The sequence below is a fragment of the Dendrobates tinctorius genome, unplaced genomic scaffold, assembly GCF_039654945.1.
Source record: "Dendrobates tinctorius isolate UK_male_01 unplaced genomic scaffold, ASM3965494v1 ptg000063l, whole genome shotgun sequence".
Lineage (NCBI taxonomy): Eukaryota > Metazoa > Chordata > Amphibia > Anura > Dendrobatidae > Dendrobates > Dendrobates tinctorius.
The window spans coordinates 16,119,780-16,134,414 of record NW_027361731.1 but is presented as its reverse complement, the minus strand read 5'-3'; the positions used below and the strand labels follow the sequence as shown (position 1 = coordinate 16,134,414).

General features: G+C 45.5%; 2 protein-coding genes across 2 annotated transcripts in view; both read left to right on the top strand.

The window, feature by feature from the left end:
- The window catches only part of LOC141094243 (uncharacterized), a 1,213,871-nt gene that overhangs the window by 714,355 nt on the left and 484,881 nt on the right, over nucleotides 1-14,635 (top strand). The gene's annotated exons all lie outside the window — the stretch shown is intronic.
- LOC141093939 (uncharacterized) overlaps nucleotides 5,536-14,635 on the top strand; it is a 197,074-nt gene continuing 187,974 nt past the window's right edge. The window contains exon 1 of the mRNA XM_073579620.1: nucleotides 5,536-8,082. The gene's annotated coding sequence lies outside the window, so the exon portion shown is untranslated. The remainder of the gene's footprint in view (nucleotides 8,083-14,635) is intronic.

Below are 14,635 nucleotides of genomic sequence, written 5' to 3'. Positions count from 1 at the left end.
GCCAGTCTGAATAAATGAGTTTTCAGGGCACGCTTAAAATTGTGGGGATTGGGGACTAATCGTATTGACCTGGGAAGTGCATTCCAAAGAATTGGCGCAGCACATGTATAGTCTTGAAGACGGAAGTGGGAGGTTCTGATTATTGAGGATGGTCAATAATTTTGCGGTAAATTCCGCATTTCTGGCTTTTTTCTATGTGTCTGGGGACGCGTGGAAAAAAACGCATCAAAAACGCGCATTTTTTGTGCAAAAAACGTGGATTAACCGTGCAGAAAAAAACGTGCGTTTTCTGGGAATGAGTCCTGTTTTTATGCAGAAATTTTCTGCATATGTGTGCACATAGCCTTACTCTTGGAAGTCCCAGACACAATAACACCTTTCCCAGAATTCCCTGGGGCTGAGCTAACCACTCCCTGTCTGCTACAACCATTTTAACTCCTATAGTTGCTGGATGATTCTAAATCAACAGTGCAGCTTCTATCTCACATTTTGTTGTGATGTCACTTGCAGGGTAACAGCAATTATTCAGCAAAAATGAAGAAATTTCTAGGTATAGCCAATAATATCCTGCTCCAAAATAATTATTTTTCTTTTAATGGCTCCTATTATCTACAAAACAGGGCACCACAATGGGGGCAGCATTCACCCCATCCACTGCAAACATCTATGTGTCATATGGGGAACAGCAATACATCTTCTCTGATTCCAACCCCTTTACTTCCATCATGTGACCCCTGACTCCTCCCCTCCTGTGACCTCATCACAGGTCCTGTGCGCACAGAACAGCTATATATCTGAAGTGAGGCTCTGCGGGAGGAGGTCGGTGCTGGAGGCTCCATTATTCTCTATGTGGAGTGCGGCTCTGCTGGTGGAGGTCGGTGCCGGAGGCTCCATTCTCTATGTGGAGTGCGGCTCTGCGGGTGGAGGTCGGTGCTGGAGGCTCCATTATTCTCTATGTGGAGTGTGGCTCTGAGGGTGGAGGTCGGTGCTGGAGGCTCCATTATTCTCTATGTGGAGTGCAGCTCTGTGGGTGGAGGTCGGTGCCGGATGCTCCATTATTCTCTATGTGGAGTGCGGGTGGAGGTCGGTGCTGGAGGCTCCATTATTCTCTATGTGGAGGGCGGCTCTGCGGGTGGAGGTCGGTGCTGGAGGCTCCATTATTCTCTATGTGGAGTGCGGCTCTGCGGGTGGAGGTCGGTGCCGGAGGCTCCATTATTCTCTATGTGGAGTGCGGCTCTGCGGGTGGAGGTCAGTGCTGGAGGCTCCATTATTCTCTATGTGGAGTGCGGCTCTGCGGGTGGAGGTAGGTGCCGGAGGCTCCATTATTCTCTATGTGGAGTGCAGCTCTGCGGGTGGAGGTAGGTGCCGGAGGCTCCATTATTCTCTATGTGGAGTGTGGCTCTGCGGGTGGAGGTAGGTGCCGGAGGCTCCATTATTCTCTATGTGGAGTGCAGCTCTGCGGGTGGAGGTCGGTGCTGGAGGCTCCATTATTCTCTATGTGGAGTGCGGCTCTGCGGGTGGAGGTAGGTGCCGGAGGCTCCATTATTCTCTATGTGGAGTGCAGCTCTGCGGGTGGAGGTCGGTGCTGGAGGCTCCATTATTCTCTATGTGGAGTGCAGCTCTGCGGGTGGAGGTCGGTGCTGGAGGCTCCATTATTCTCTATGTGAAGTGTGGCTCTGAGGGTGGAGGTCGGTGCTGGAGGCTCCATTATTCTCTATGTGGAGTGTGGCTCTGCGGGTGGAGGTCGGTGCTGGAGGCTCCATTATTCTCTATGTGGAGTGCGACTCTGTGGGTTGAGGTCGGTGCTGGAGGCTCCATTATTCTCTATGTGGAGTGCGGCTCTGCGGGTGGAGGTCGGTGCCGGAGGCTCCATTATTCTCTATGTGGAGTGCGGCTCTGCGGGTGGAGGTAGGTGCCGGAGGCTCCATTATTCTCTATGTGGAGTGCGGCTCTGCGGGTGGAGGTAGGTGCCGGAGGCTCCATTATTCTCTATGTGGAGTGCGGCTCTGCGGGTGGAGGTAGGTGCCGGAGGCTCCATTATTCTCTATGTGGAGTGCGGCTCTGCGGGTGGAGGTCGGTGCCGGAGGCTCCATTATTCTCTATGTGGAGTGTGGCTCTGCGGGTGGAGGTCGGTGCTGGAGGCTCCATTATTCTCTATGTGGAGTGCGGCTCTGTGGGTGGACGTCGGTGCTGGAGGCTCCATTATTCTCTATGTGGAGTGCGGCTCTGCGGGTGGAGGTCAGTGCTGGAGGCTCCATTATTCTCTATGTGGAGTGTGGCTCTGCGGGTGGAGGTTGGTGCTGGAGGCTCCATTATTCTCTATGTGGAGTGCGGCTCTGTGGGTGGAGGTCGGTGCTGGAGGCTCCATTATTCTCTATGTGGAGTGTGGCTCTGCGGGTGGAGGTCGGTGCTGGAAGCTCCATTATTCTCTATGTGTAGTGCGGCTCTGCGGGTGGAGGTCAGTGCTGGAGGCTCCATTATTCTCTATGTGGAGTGCGGCTCTGTGGGTGAAGGTCGGTGCTGGAGGCTCCATTATTCTCTATGTGGAGTGTGGCTCTGCGGGTGGAGGTCGGTGCTGGAGGCTCCATTATTCTCTATGTGGAGTGCGGCTCTGCGGGTGGAGGTCGATGCCGGAGGCTCCATTATTCTCTATGTGGAGTGCGGCTCTGCGGGTGGAGGTCGATGCTGGAGGCTCCATTATTCTCTATGTGGAGTGCGGCTCTGTGGGTGGAGGTCGGTGCTGGAGGCTCCATTATTCTCTATGTGGATTGCGGGTCTGCGGGTGGAGGTCGGTGCTGGAGCCTCCAAACATAAGACAAGGCATGGGACAAGAGACGGAGTACGAGCACAGAGCGTGTGCAGAGACGCACGACAGGGCAAAGTGCAAGGGCACAGAATAAAGGGAGCGACCCAGCAGACCAAGCAGCCATGCAGGGAAGCCACACAATAATCAGGCCCTGACCATAGGTAGGGGCGATCTGATATAGCACCATAGCACCAGTACTTCCGGGTCTGGACCAGGGGAGAACTTCCAGTTCAGTTCCTCCAGGATCACAGAGAGCAGTCACATGACCAGGGATTCCAGACATGCAGAGATGATTGCAGAACCAAAAACCCTCCTGGGGTAAACTATTTACAAAACTTGCTGGATATTGGTTCAACTCATAAGGACTAGCAAAATTAGGATTATTTAGTCTGCAAAAAAGACGACTGAGGGGCGATCTAATAACCATGTATAAGTATATAAGGGGACAATACAAATATCTCTCCGAGGATCTGTTTATACCAAGGAAGGTGACGGTCACAAGGGGGCATTCTCTGCGTCTGGAGGAGAGAAAGTTTTTCCACCAACATAGAAGAGGATTCTTTACTGTTAGGGCAGTGAGAATCTGGAATTCCCTGCCTGAGGAGGTGGTGATGGCGAACTCAGTCGGGGGGTTCAAGAGAGGCCTGGATGTCTTCCTGGAGCGTAACAATATTGTATCTTACAGTTATTGTTAGGTTCTATAGAAGGACGTAGATCTGGGGATTTATTCTGACGGAATTTTATATGCTGAACTGGATGGACTAATGTCTTTTTTCGGCCTTACTAACTACTGTATGTTACTATATTACTATGACTGGAAGCATCTGGCTTTTGTTGCCTCCAGGGTAGAACTTCTGTGCTCCTTTTGCTGGGATGCAGAAGACACGTATCTTCACTTAGCGTGTGTTGCAATGCTTCATCCAATTGTTCTGGAGTAAGAGCTGTCTGAGTTGGAAGTATGGCAGATTGTTGTTTGGTAGCAGCTGGTGACATTGCTGCTCTGGGTGGCTCAGGTGCTTTACCCACCTCTGGTTTAGCTGATGGAGCTGTAGCTGTGGCTGTTGGGGCATTGGTGTTCTCTATTGCACCCTGGTGGTCAGCTGGAACTTTTAGTGGGACCTTTATTGGTATTGATGCCCCCTGGTGCTTCTGTGGGGCTGTCAGCTCTGCAGGAATCTTCCTGACATGTAACGCGTACCAGCCACGAGCTCCCAGGTGGCGTGCAAGGGACACACACTCCCCAGGGAACATATCCCGCTCAGGATGACCCCTGATGAGATGCCCCTCCACGTCCCACTGGTTCACAAACAGGTCGGGAGCTTTCTTGGAGTCCTTGATAAAGCTGAATCCCTGATCATTATCGATGCTGAGGACCCTGCCCCATCCCATGGGATTGCAGTCCTCCAGACACTCACCCTGAGCCTACTTCTTTCCCCAGAGTTCCCGCTCTGCCATTGCCAGTTTCTGTTGTTGCCGCTCCCGTTCCTCCTGCTCGAACTTTAGAATTTGCCTGCGGCATAATTCTTCAGTGGAGATAGGGAACCCTTGTACATCCGCTCCCTGCTCCTCACTGGGGAATCCCAGCCTGCTGCATGCTGCTAAAGGGGACCGCGGTATGGGGACAGGTTCCAGTATCCCTCCCCTGGGTGCTATTTTCCAGTCCCAAGCTACATCCATCGCCACCTGGACAGATTTTGGGGTCTGTGGCAACCCGATGGGGCATAACAGGGCATCCCATGTCCCTGGAGTGACGGCTGTACCTGCTTTATCAGGGCCGCGGTCATCCTCGTCAGACTCCTGTGACGGGGAGACTGGTGCAGCAGCGGGTACCAGTGATGATGGTACCGGGGAACTGCAGGTGTTTACCGATGGTGAGGGTACCTGGGGATTAACTGTGGGTACCGGTGGTGAGGGTACCAAGATGGTGGACTCCTCCTGGGCAGCCTGTCTTCTCTGCACAAACAGAGCCTGTCGCTGCTGCAGACTTCTCAGCTCCTCGATCTCCTTCTCCAGCTGCGCCAGGTTGCGGTCTGTTGAGAGGCTGGAGCCTGATTCCACAGAGTCAGGAGACGATGGTATCTCTCCACCACGCTCCACAGGCCTCCTGCCGTTCTCCATGATGGCCTCCTGGTACTGTGTCTTCTTCCTGGCTCCCTTTCCCGCCGCAGAGCTTCTCTTCCCCCCCGCCGGGGAGGTGTCTTTTTCTCCGGACCCCTCTGGATGTCGGCCATGGCGCAGTTGCATAGAAGTACAGGCATGGGATGTCCATATTGTTTTGCGCTCTTTCTTTGGTGACGCCAACAATGGCACACCTCATGGGACCGCCATAGCCGCCATCTTTACAGTTAAAATCACAGCCCAATTCACAATCCAAAAAACTTGTTCCTTTGCACATTTAGCTTTTTCATTTCTAAAATCAATCAAATCTTTGGCACACCAGACCCGGTGGCATCGGGCTTCGTTATTCTGTTTGTGACGCCAAGTTGGAGTACCCCCAGGGCAGTGGGCTCACTCTGTACCGGGGAGGTATCTTAAAGGAATGTGTCGTGGTGGCAGCAACCCAGTCCGGGGCCCTGGGTGTCCATGTAGAATAAGAGGAATAAAGTTTGTGTATGAGTTTGTGATGCCACATGTGGTATCTGGTCAGAAGGGGACCAGCGCTGCAGTTCAGATCCTCTGGGGCAGATGGTGTGATGCAGCAGAGGTGTAATAGCTCTCCAATAGTAATAATAATAATAATAAATTTTATTTCTATAGCGCTGACATATTCCGCAGCACTTTACATTTCAGAGGGAGGGGACTTGTACAGACAATAGACATTACAGCATAACAATAATCACATAGATTATAACAGATACCAAGAGGAATGAGGGCCCTGCTCGCAAGCTTACAGTCTATGAGGAAAAAAGGAGACACGAAGGGTTGGTGGTAACAGTTGCCCTGATTGTATGGACCAACCATAATGTTAAGTGTGTAATAGTACGGATGCAGAGGGCTAATGGATGCATAAAGCATGTTGGAACATGATGCGGGGAACCTGGTTATGGTAAAAAACTTTTGGCTGTGCCACATAGGGATAGATTAGGTTAAGGTGTTGATGCGGTAGGCCAGTCTGAATAAATGAGTTTTCAGGGCATGCTTAAAATTGTGGGGATTGGGGACTAATCGTATTGACCTGGGAAGTGCATTCCAAAGAATTGGCGCAGCACGTGTATAGTCTTGAAGACGGAAGTGGGAGGTTCTGATTATTTAGGATGGTCACCTCAGGTCATCAGCAGAACGGAGGGCGCAGGTAGGATGGTATACTGAAACAAGGGAGGAGATGTAGGGTGGTGCTGAGCAATGAAGAGCTTTGTGGGTGAGGGTAATACGTTTGTACTGGATTCTGGAGAGGATGGGTAGCCAGTGTAATGACTGGCACAAGGTAGAGGCATCGGTGTAACGATTGGCGAGGAATATGATCCTGGCAGCTGCATTCAAGACAGATTGGAGGGGGGAGAGTTTGGTAAGAGGGAGACCGATTAGAAGGGAGGTACAATAGTCGAGACGAGAATGAATAAGAGAAACAGTCAGAGTTTTTGCAGAGTCAAAAGTAAGAAAAGTTCAAATTCTAGAAATGTTTTTGAGGTGCAGATAACAAGAGCGAGCCAGTGATCGGATGTGGGGGACAAAGGAAAGCTCAGAGTCAAGTATGACCCCAAGACAGCGGGCATGTTGCTGGGGAGTAATAGTAGAACCACACACAGAAATGGCAATGTCAGGTATAGGTACATTAGTAGAGGGAGGAAACACAAGGAGTTCAGTCTTTGACAGGTTCAGTTTCAGATATAGTGAGGACATGATGTTAGACACAGCGTTTAGACAATTGCCGGTGTTTTCTAGAAAGGCTGGCGTGATGTCAGGAGAAGAAGCGTATAATTGGGTGTCGTCAGCATAGAGATGGTACTGGAAACCAGATCTACTGATTGTTTGACCAATAGGGGCATTATACAACGAGAAGAGGAGGGGGCCTAGGACTGATCCTTGAGGAACCCCAACAGTAAGGGGAAGATGAGAGGAGGAGCCAGCAAAAGATACAGTAAAGGAGCGGTCAGAAAGATAGGAGGAGAACCAGGAGAGAACGGTGTCCTTGAGGCCAATGGAACGGAGCATAGTGAGGAGGAGCTGATGATCCACAGTGTCGAATGCTGCAGAGAAATCCAAGAGAATTAGCATGGAGTAATGACCATTTGATTTAGCTGTTAGTAGATCATTAGAGACTTTAGTGAGGGCAGTTTCAGTAGAATGTAAAGAGCGGAAACCGGATTGGAGAGGGTCTAGAAGATAGTTTTCAGAGAGATAGCGGATAAGACGGGAGTGGACCAGACGTTCCAGGAGTTTAGAGATGAAGGGAAGATTAGAAACAGGTCTATAGTTAGCGGCACAGTTTTGGTCGAGGGATGGTTTTTAAAGTAGTGGATGTATGATGGCATGCTTAAATGAGGAGGGAACGATACCAGAAGAGAGAGAGATGTTAAATATTTTAGTTAGGTGAGGGGTGACAGCAGGGGAAAGGGGCTGGAGTAGATGTGACGGAAATGGGTCACTGGTGCAAGTGGTTGGGCGGGAAGATGCAAGGAGCCTGCTTACTTCTTTTTCTGTGACTGGTTCAAAGTCAGAGAGTGAGCTAGATGCAGTGGGGGAGGGAGGACAGTGCATGGTATGAGGTGATTGGGAGATAATTTCCTGTCGGATCTGGTCAATTTTTTCTTTGACGTAATTGGCCAGATCGTCAGCTCGAAGCTCCGTGGTAGGGGCCTGTACTCTTGGGTTGAGTAGAGAATGAAAAGTGTCAAAGAGACGTTTAGGGCTATTGGACAGTGAAGTGATGAGGGTGTTGAAATTTGTTTGTTTTGAGAGGTGAAGGGCAGTGTTGTATGTTCGAAGCATAAACTTTGTAAGGACTTGGCCTGCATATCCGTTTCTCTGAAATCCTTGCCTTATGTCTGTCGCTCAGTTTCTGCTTTGCCCTTTGTTTAGTTCATTTTTGCCCTCATCCAAGATGGAGTCACGAGCCTCAACGGGGGCCATCTTATTTCCTGTGTTGATCTCTCTTGTTCCTGTCTGCTCTGTATATAAGGATGCTCTGTATGATTACTCATTGCTTGAGTATACTGACAAAGGTATTTATGATTCCAGGAACTGGATGACCGCACACTGGAGATCATTACAGAGAATTGCCACACACAGGATATACAGGAACTCTAAAGAAGAAAAAGAATATCTTCATAAAACAAGTAAGATTATATAAAACTGATGTGCAGCACTGAGGTGAAACTCACAGTAGCTAAGCTGAACAGTGAAAATTATCAGTTATGGAAATTCAAAGTAGAGATGTTATCTAAAGACGATTTATGTGAAGTAATTACAGATAGACCTGATGAAGATAATCAGAAATGGGATAGAAAGAATAGAAAAGCGAGAGCCACCATTAGCTTATTAGTGGATGATGCTCAATTAATACACGTAAGGAATGAGGATACAGCGAAAGGAATGTGGGACGCATTAAGAAAATTACATGAAAGATCCAGTTTAAATCACAAGATATTTCTATTAAGAAAGCTTTACAGTATGAGATTGAGCGCAAATGACAACATGCAGAAGCACATATTCTCAATGATGGAAGTAATATCACAGATAAGGTCTATTGGTGAAGACATTAAAGAAAGTCATGTAGCAACAATATTATTGTGCAGTTTACCAGATCCATATTCAGCCTTAATAAATACACTAGAGTCAAGACCTGGAAAAGACATCACATTAGAATTTGTGAAGACGAGACTCATAGATGAACATCAGAGAAGAAAAGAACAAACAAATGATTCTTCTACTGAAAAGGACAGTGGAAACGCTCTTAAAGCTACAGAATTTAGAAAACCCTATAATAAAGAAACAAGAGAATGTTTCAGATGTAAGAAAAAAGGTCATTTAAAGAGAGACTGTACCATAGAAAGCAGAACAACAAAACTTACAACATAAAGAGCATACACAAATTGAAAAACACAATTTCTGATTCATGTGAGAATAATTGGAATGGCACATTTAAATTAACAGACAAGAAATCATCACTTGGTTGGTTTATTGATTCAGGAGCAACAAGTTATATGACAAGTGACAAGAATTTCTTCACTGATCTTGATTTTGATAAGAAAGAAGCCATTTATCTTGCAGATGGGAGCAAAATAACCACAGAAGGTATAGGACAAGGTATGCTAAACTGTTCAAACAAGTTCGGACAAGATTCAAAGATACTTGTACAGGATGTGTTGTATGTTCCAAAATTGGAAGGCGGATTGTTATCTGTGAAGCGTTTAACAGCCAATAGACTCACTGTAAAATTCAAAGACAATGAGTGTGCAATTCTAGCAGAAAACAAGGTGATAACCAATGTCAAGGCAGATGAACAATTATATCATCTAGACACACCAAAGGAACAGATGAAGGCGTGTACACATGATCACAAGAACTGTATTCACCTGTGGCATAGATGTCTAGGACACAGACACCCTGACAGTATAAGGGAGCTACAAAGAAAAGAATTGACAAAAGACCTAAAGATATCAGATTGATCAATTACCGTGAGATGTGAATGCTGTATAAAATCTAAAGCCACAAGAATATCTATTCCAAAAGAAAGTGAGATGAAAAGCAAAAGACCACTTGATTTGGTGCATACTGACATATGTGGACCCATGAAAGTGACTACATCAGGAGGAAATAGATACATGGTGACTTTCATAGGTGACTACCCAAGATACACAGTCAGACACTTAATTAAGAACAAAAGTGAAGTTTTTGATAAACTTGTAGACTACATAACAAGGTCGAGTAACAAATTTCAAAGGAAGCCAATTGTCATCAGAAGTGATAATGGAGGTGAATTTACAGGTCAAAAAATAGAAAACTACTTAAGACAAAATGGTATAGAACACCAGAAAACTGTTCCGTACACACCTGAACAAAATGGAGTAGCAGAAAGGAAAAACAGAACTCTGACAGAAATGATGAGAAGTATGCTGACAGATTCCAAACTACCAGAGAAATATTGGGGTGAGGCAGCAATGACAGCTACATATCTACAGAACAGACTTTTTTCCAGAAAACTGAAGAAAACTCCATATGAACTGTGACAAGGTATGAAACCAAGTGTCAATCATTTAAAAGTTTTTGGATGTAAAGTTTTTATATTCATTCCAACAGAAAAACGTTCCAAACTTCAAAACAGATCCATGGAGGGAATATTTGTTGGACATGGTGAAAATTGCAAGGGATACAGAATCCTAGATCCCAAAACAGACAGAGTCACGGTGAGTAACAGTGTGACATTCATTGAGGATCTAAATGAAGACACTATGATTTCAATTGACACAGAAAATGAGAAAAACAGCAGTGACCTAGCTGAAGAGGTATCTGATGAGAAAGTAGCTGAAATTGATGAAGAACAGAATACTGAAAATGAAGAAATACAACTACAAACAGACACAGAACCAAGACGTTCAATGAGAGAAAACAAAGGTAAACCACCAAACGTCTCTCATACAAAACAAGCACAAGTAAAATTTATGAACCTACCTGTTGGGAAGAGGTTAAAAAATAACTATTCTCGTATATTTAGTTATTCAGGACTTGTTACCAGATGTGATTCTCTAAAGGAAATTTCACAAAGTTTCTTCTAAAAAAATGTAGTGGTTTATTTGGATTGCCCATCAAAAAAGATTATTACAGAAAAACATAAAAATAGGTGAAATAGTTATAAAGAGATTGTCCATTTGTTCATAGCAAAGCTTGTTCCACTTCTTTCCTTGAATTCTGAATGGAAAAGACCTCTGTCTCTGTTGTAAGCTTCTCTTGAAGTCACACGTGGTGATTAAGTTACATACCAGCTGTTCATACATACGTAGTGTCCGAATAAGAAGTCCCCTCGAGAGTGAAGAAGAGGCCCCCACCTTTTATATACGTCTCTCAGAGCACGTGGTCTCTATATATGGGGTTGACATTTACCATGAGCTAAACTTACAGAAATAATATATGTAGTGTCAGCGAAAGGCAATGCGTTCAGAACAGAACTGAGTGTAATAAGAATATAAATCCATAATATTTAACAGATGACATATCTAAACTCCCTAAAGAAGAAGCTAATAAATGGATAGAAGCAACAGAAACAGAAATGAAATCCATGCATGACTCAAATACATGGACACTGACAGATTTACCAGAAGGAAAAAAAAAGCCATAGGATGTAAATTGCTTTTTAAAGTAAAATACCAAACAGATGGCACACCTGAAAGATATCGAGCATTTGCTCCTGTTGTCAAACATACTACAATAAGAACTTTACTTACAGTTGCAGCAATGAAACAGATGGAACTAATATATCTGTTGTGAGCTCATTTTCAGGTTTGCCTCTGGCTTCTGGTGAGGGTTATGGAGCTGGCTGTGCTGACAGAGGAGTAGTGAGTTCTCTATCTGGACTCCCTCTGTTGGTGAAGGGAGGTAATGAAGCTGATCTAAATGGCAGAGACCGGCCACCTGAGGAGGAGGACTGCGATTGGACATCAGGAGTTTCTGATTGGATTTATGGCAGCCGACTCCCTAGTTTCTTGCTGGTGATTTTTCCTGACTCTGGCTCCTGGTTTACAGTTTGGTTCCTGCCCTCCTAAAGCTAAGTTTTCTCTGCTATTGTTGATATGAGTTTTTGTCTGGTTTGCTTGGTTTTTGTGTTCAGCCGGCCCTGGATGGGACTGGGCTGAATCCCCATTTTGTCCCTGATCAGTTGATCTCTTTTGCTCTGTCTTCAGAATATACCTGAGTGCTGATATAGTGATTTGAAGTCTAGCGACTTCAGGGCCTTTTTCTATCAGACGTGTTGGACATTCTTTTTGGGAGGGTTTTTTGCGTGATTGCAGACAGCAGCTTTTCTTTCCTGTTCTTTCTAGTTAGCGAGGGCCCCATCGTTTGCTCAGCCTATCTTTCTACCTGTGTCTGTGTTTTCATCTTGTTTCACCGACAATACATGTTGGGGCTGTCTATTGCTTTGGGGTCTGCTCTGGGGCAGTTTAGATTTTACCTTTCTTTCTTTAGGCTTATTTAGTTCTCCGGCCATGACGAGGCATCTAGGATCACCATAGGCACCCTCCACGGCTACTGCTAGTTGTTGTGGATAGGATCAGGGGTCTGCAATCCGCTAGTTACCAACCTCTCAGGTTTTCTGGGCTTAGCTTGCTTTTTGTTTTTTCCTCCTTGGTGACTCATTCATAACACATCTGGTTGTAAAGACAGCATTTTTGAATGGAGATTTAACAGAATACATTTACATGGAACAACCTCCAGGATTCAAAGATGAAAGAAACCCAAACAAAGTTAGCAAACTACAGAAAAGTACATAGGGTTTAAAGCAAGCAGCTAAAGCGTGAAATGACAAAATCACGGAAGTGCTTACAAATGAAAAATTTCAAAGAAGCAAAGCTGATCCATGCTTGTACACAAAAAGGCTGATGAATAGATGGATTTATGTACTCCTATATGTAGATGACATTTTGATTTGTAATGACCAAGAACCCTTGATTCTAAAAATCCTGAAGCAACATTTTGAAATCAAAGACTTGGGAAATGTGAAACAGTACCTAGGAATACAGGTAGAAAGAGAAGAAGACGGAAGTTTCCTACTGAATCAAAATCACATTATTCAAGACATAACAGAAAAATTTGGATTGAAGGATGCAAAAACAATAAAGCCTCCAATGGAAACTAATTATCTTAAAGAGATGAATAGTGAGAAAAATATGCTACCAAATAATAAAGAGTACAGAACAGTAATAGGAAAGTTACTGTATCTAGCGACTGTTACAAGACCAGATATCGCAGCAGCAGTTGGAATCCTGAGTAGAAAGGTGTCAAAACCAAATAAAGCTGACTGGAATGCTGTGAAGAGAGTAATACATTATTTGAAAGGAACTAGCAACGTTAAGCTGCAACTACCCACAAGTGATAATTGCATTTTAACAGAATATGTTGATGCAGATTGGGCTGGAGATCCAATTGACAGAAGATCCACCAGAGGACATATTTTTTTCCTCTCAGGTGGAACAATAAGTTGGACAAGTAAGAAACAGTCAATTGTGACACTGTCTTCAAAAGAAGCAGAGTATGTTGCCGCAGCACATGCAAGTCAAGAAGTTCTGTGGTTAAGACAATTGTTGACAGACTTAGGACAACCACAGATGGAAACGACAAAATTGAAAGAGGACAATCAAGGATGTCTTGTTCTTGCTCAGATGGAAAGAGTCAATCCAAGAACCAACATATTTGTCATGATCCAGGTTGGATATGACAGGTTTTGAATAAGTAACCTTTTTTTCCCTTTGAGCTGGTTGCTTAGAGTTGGTTTTTCCCCCGGTGGCCATTAGGGTTATTACACAGTGGTGTCTTTTGTTCTAGTTTGCCCCCAGTGGTGGTGAGCGTTATTGCACGGGAATCTCTAACAGGTGTGAGGCTCTGGCTCTTAACTATAAAGGTGTGTCAGGTGGTCTCACTCACTGTTGGTGATATTGGTGTTTTCCAACCATCCTTGGTGAAGGAAGGAGCTAGAGAGAGTTCCTGGCAGCTCAGTCAGAATCCTAGAGTGGCAGCTATGGTGTCAGCGAGGAGTTCTGGCAAAGCTTGGAGGAGTGGCAGCTATGGTGTCAGTGAGGAGTTCTTGTAAAGCATGGTGGAGTGGCAGCTATGGTGTCAGCGAGGAGTTCTTGCAAAGCTTGGTGGAGTGGCAGCTATGGTGAAGGCTGCACTCAGATGTTGGACTCTGTTGCTGGAAGAGAGCTGCACTCAGATGCTAGACTCTGCTGCTGGAAAGCTGCACTCAGGTGTTGGATCCGGTTGGAGGAAAAGATGCACTCAGGTGTTGGACTCTGTTGCTTGGAGCATTAGCAACAGAGCAAAGCTAAGTGGTGTTTCCCTGTTTATCACTTTCCTCAATGTGTGTTTTAGTGCAGTGGTGGGATTAGTTTCTGCACTGTCGACTTCACTAGTAAGGGATTGATTCAGGGCGAGCTAGGGATTTCAGGTATTCTGATCGGCTCCTGGTGCGGAACCGGCCTAGAGATCGTTAGGAGTGTAGAGACACTTACTCAGGGGAGTGCAGGAGGTCTCCACGTCCCCGTTGTTCCCTATCGCAGGGCCCCATTGTAATTGTTTTCCTGGTTTTCCACTTTATTCTGAAATTCGCCCTGCTGGAGGCGGTGTATCCAGACATACGTGTACTACTGAAATTCGCCTGCTGGAGGCGGTGAATCCGGCTGCACGTTCCATTATTTAAATTCACCTAGCTGGAGGCGGTGTATCCAGGGTCACGCGTGTCATATAAATTCACCCTGCTGGAGGCGGTGTGTCCAGTCACACGTGACCATGACAATATTGATGTGAAGTATCATTTCTTGAGAGATCATCAGGAACAAGGACTCTTGAAGTTAGAATATTGTCCTACTGAAGAAATGACAGCAGTCATCTTCATGAAGGCGTTGAATTCTGATAAACACAAGATACTAATAAAAAAGTTGGGTTTAACTGAATAAGTCCTTAATGTTGAGAAAGGGTGTTGGTATATGTAACAGAAATGGACTTATTGTTTACATAAAGGAGGACTTTACACTAGCCTGACAGCAGATGGCGATAGTATGAAGTTATATGTTTGCTGTATTGTGGGGAGGGAAGCTCTCTTGTTGTTTTTACTTTTACATTTGCTTTTGAGTGTATTATATGCCAGCAGCACGGGCTGTGTGCTGCTATATTCTCATA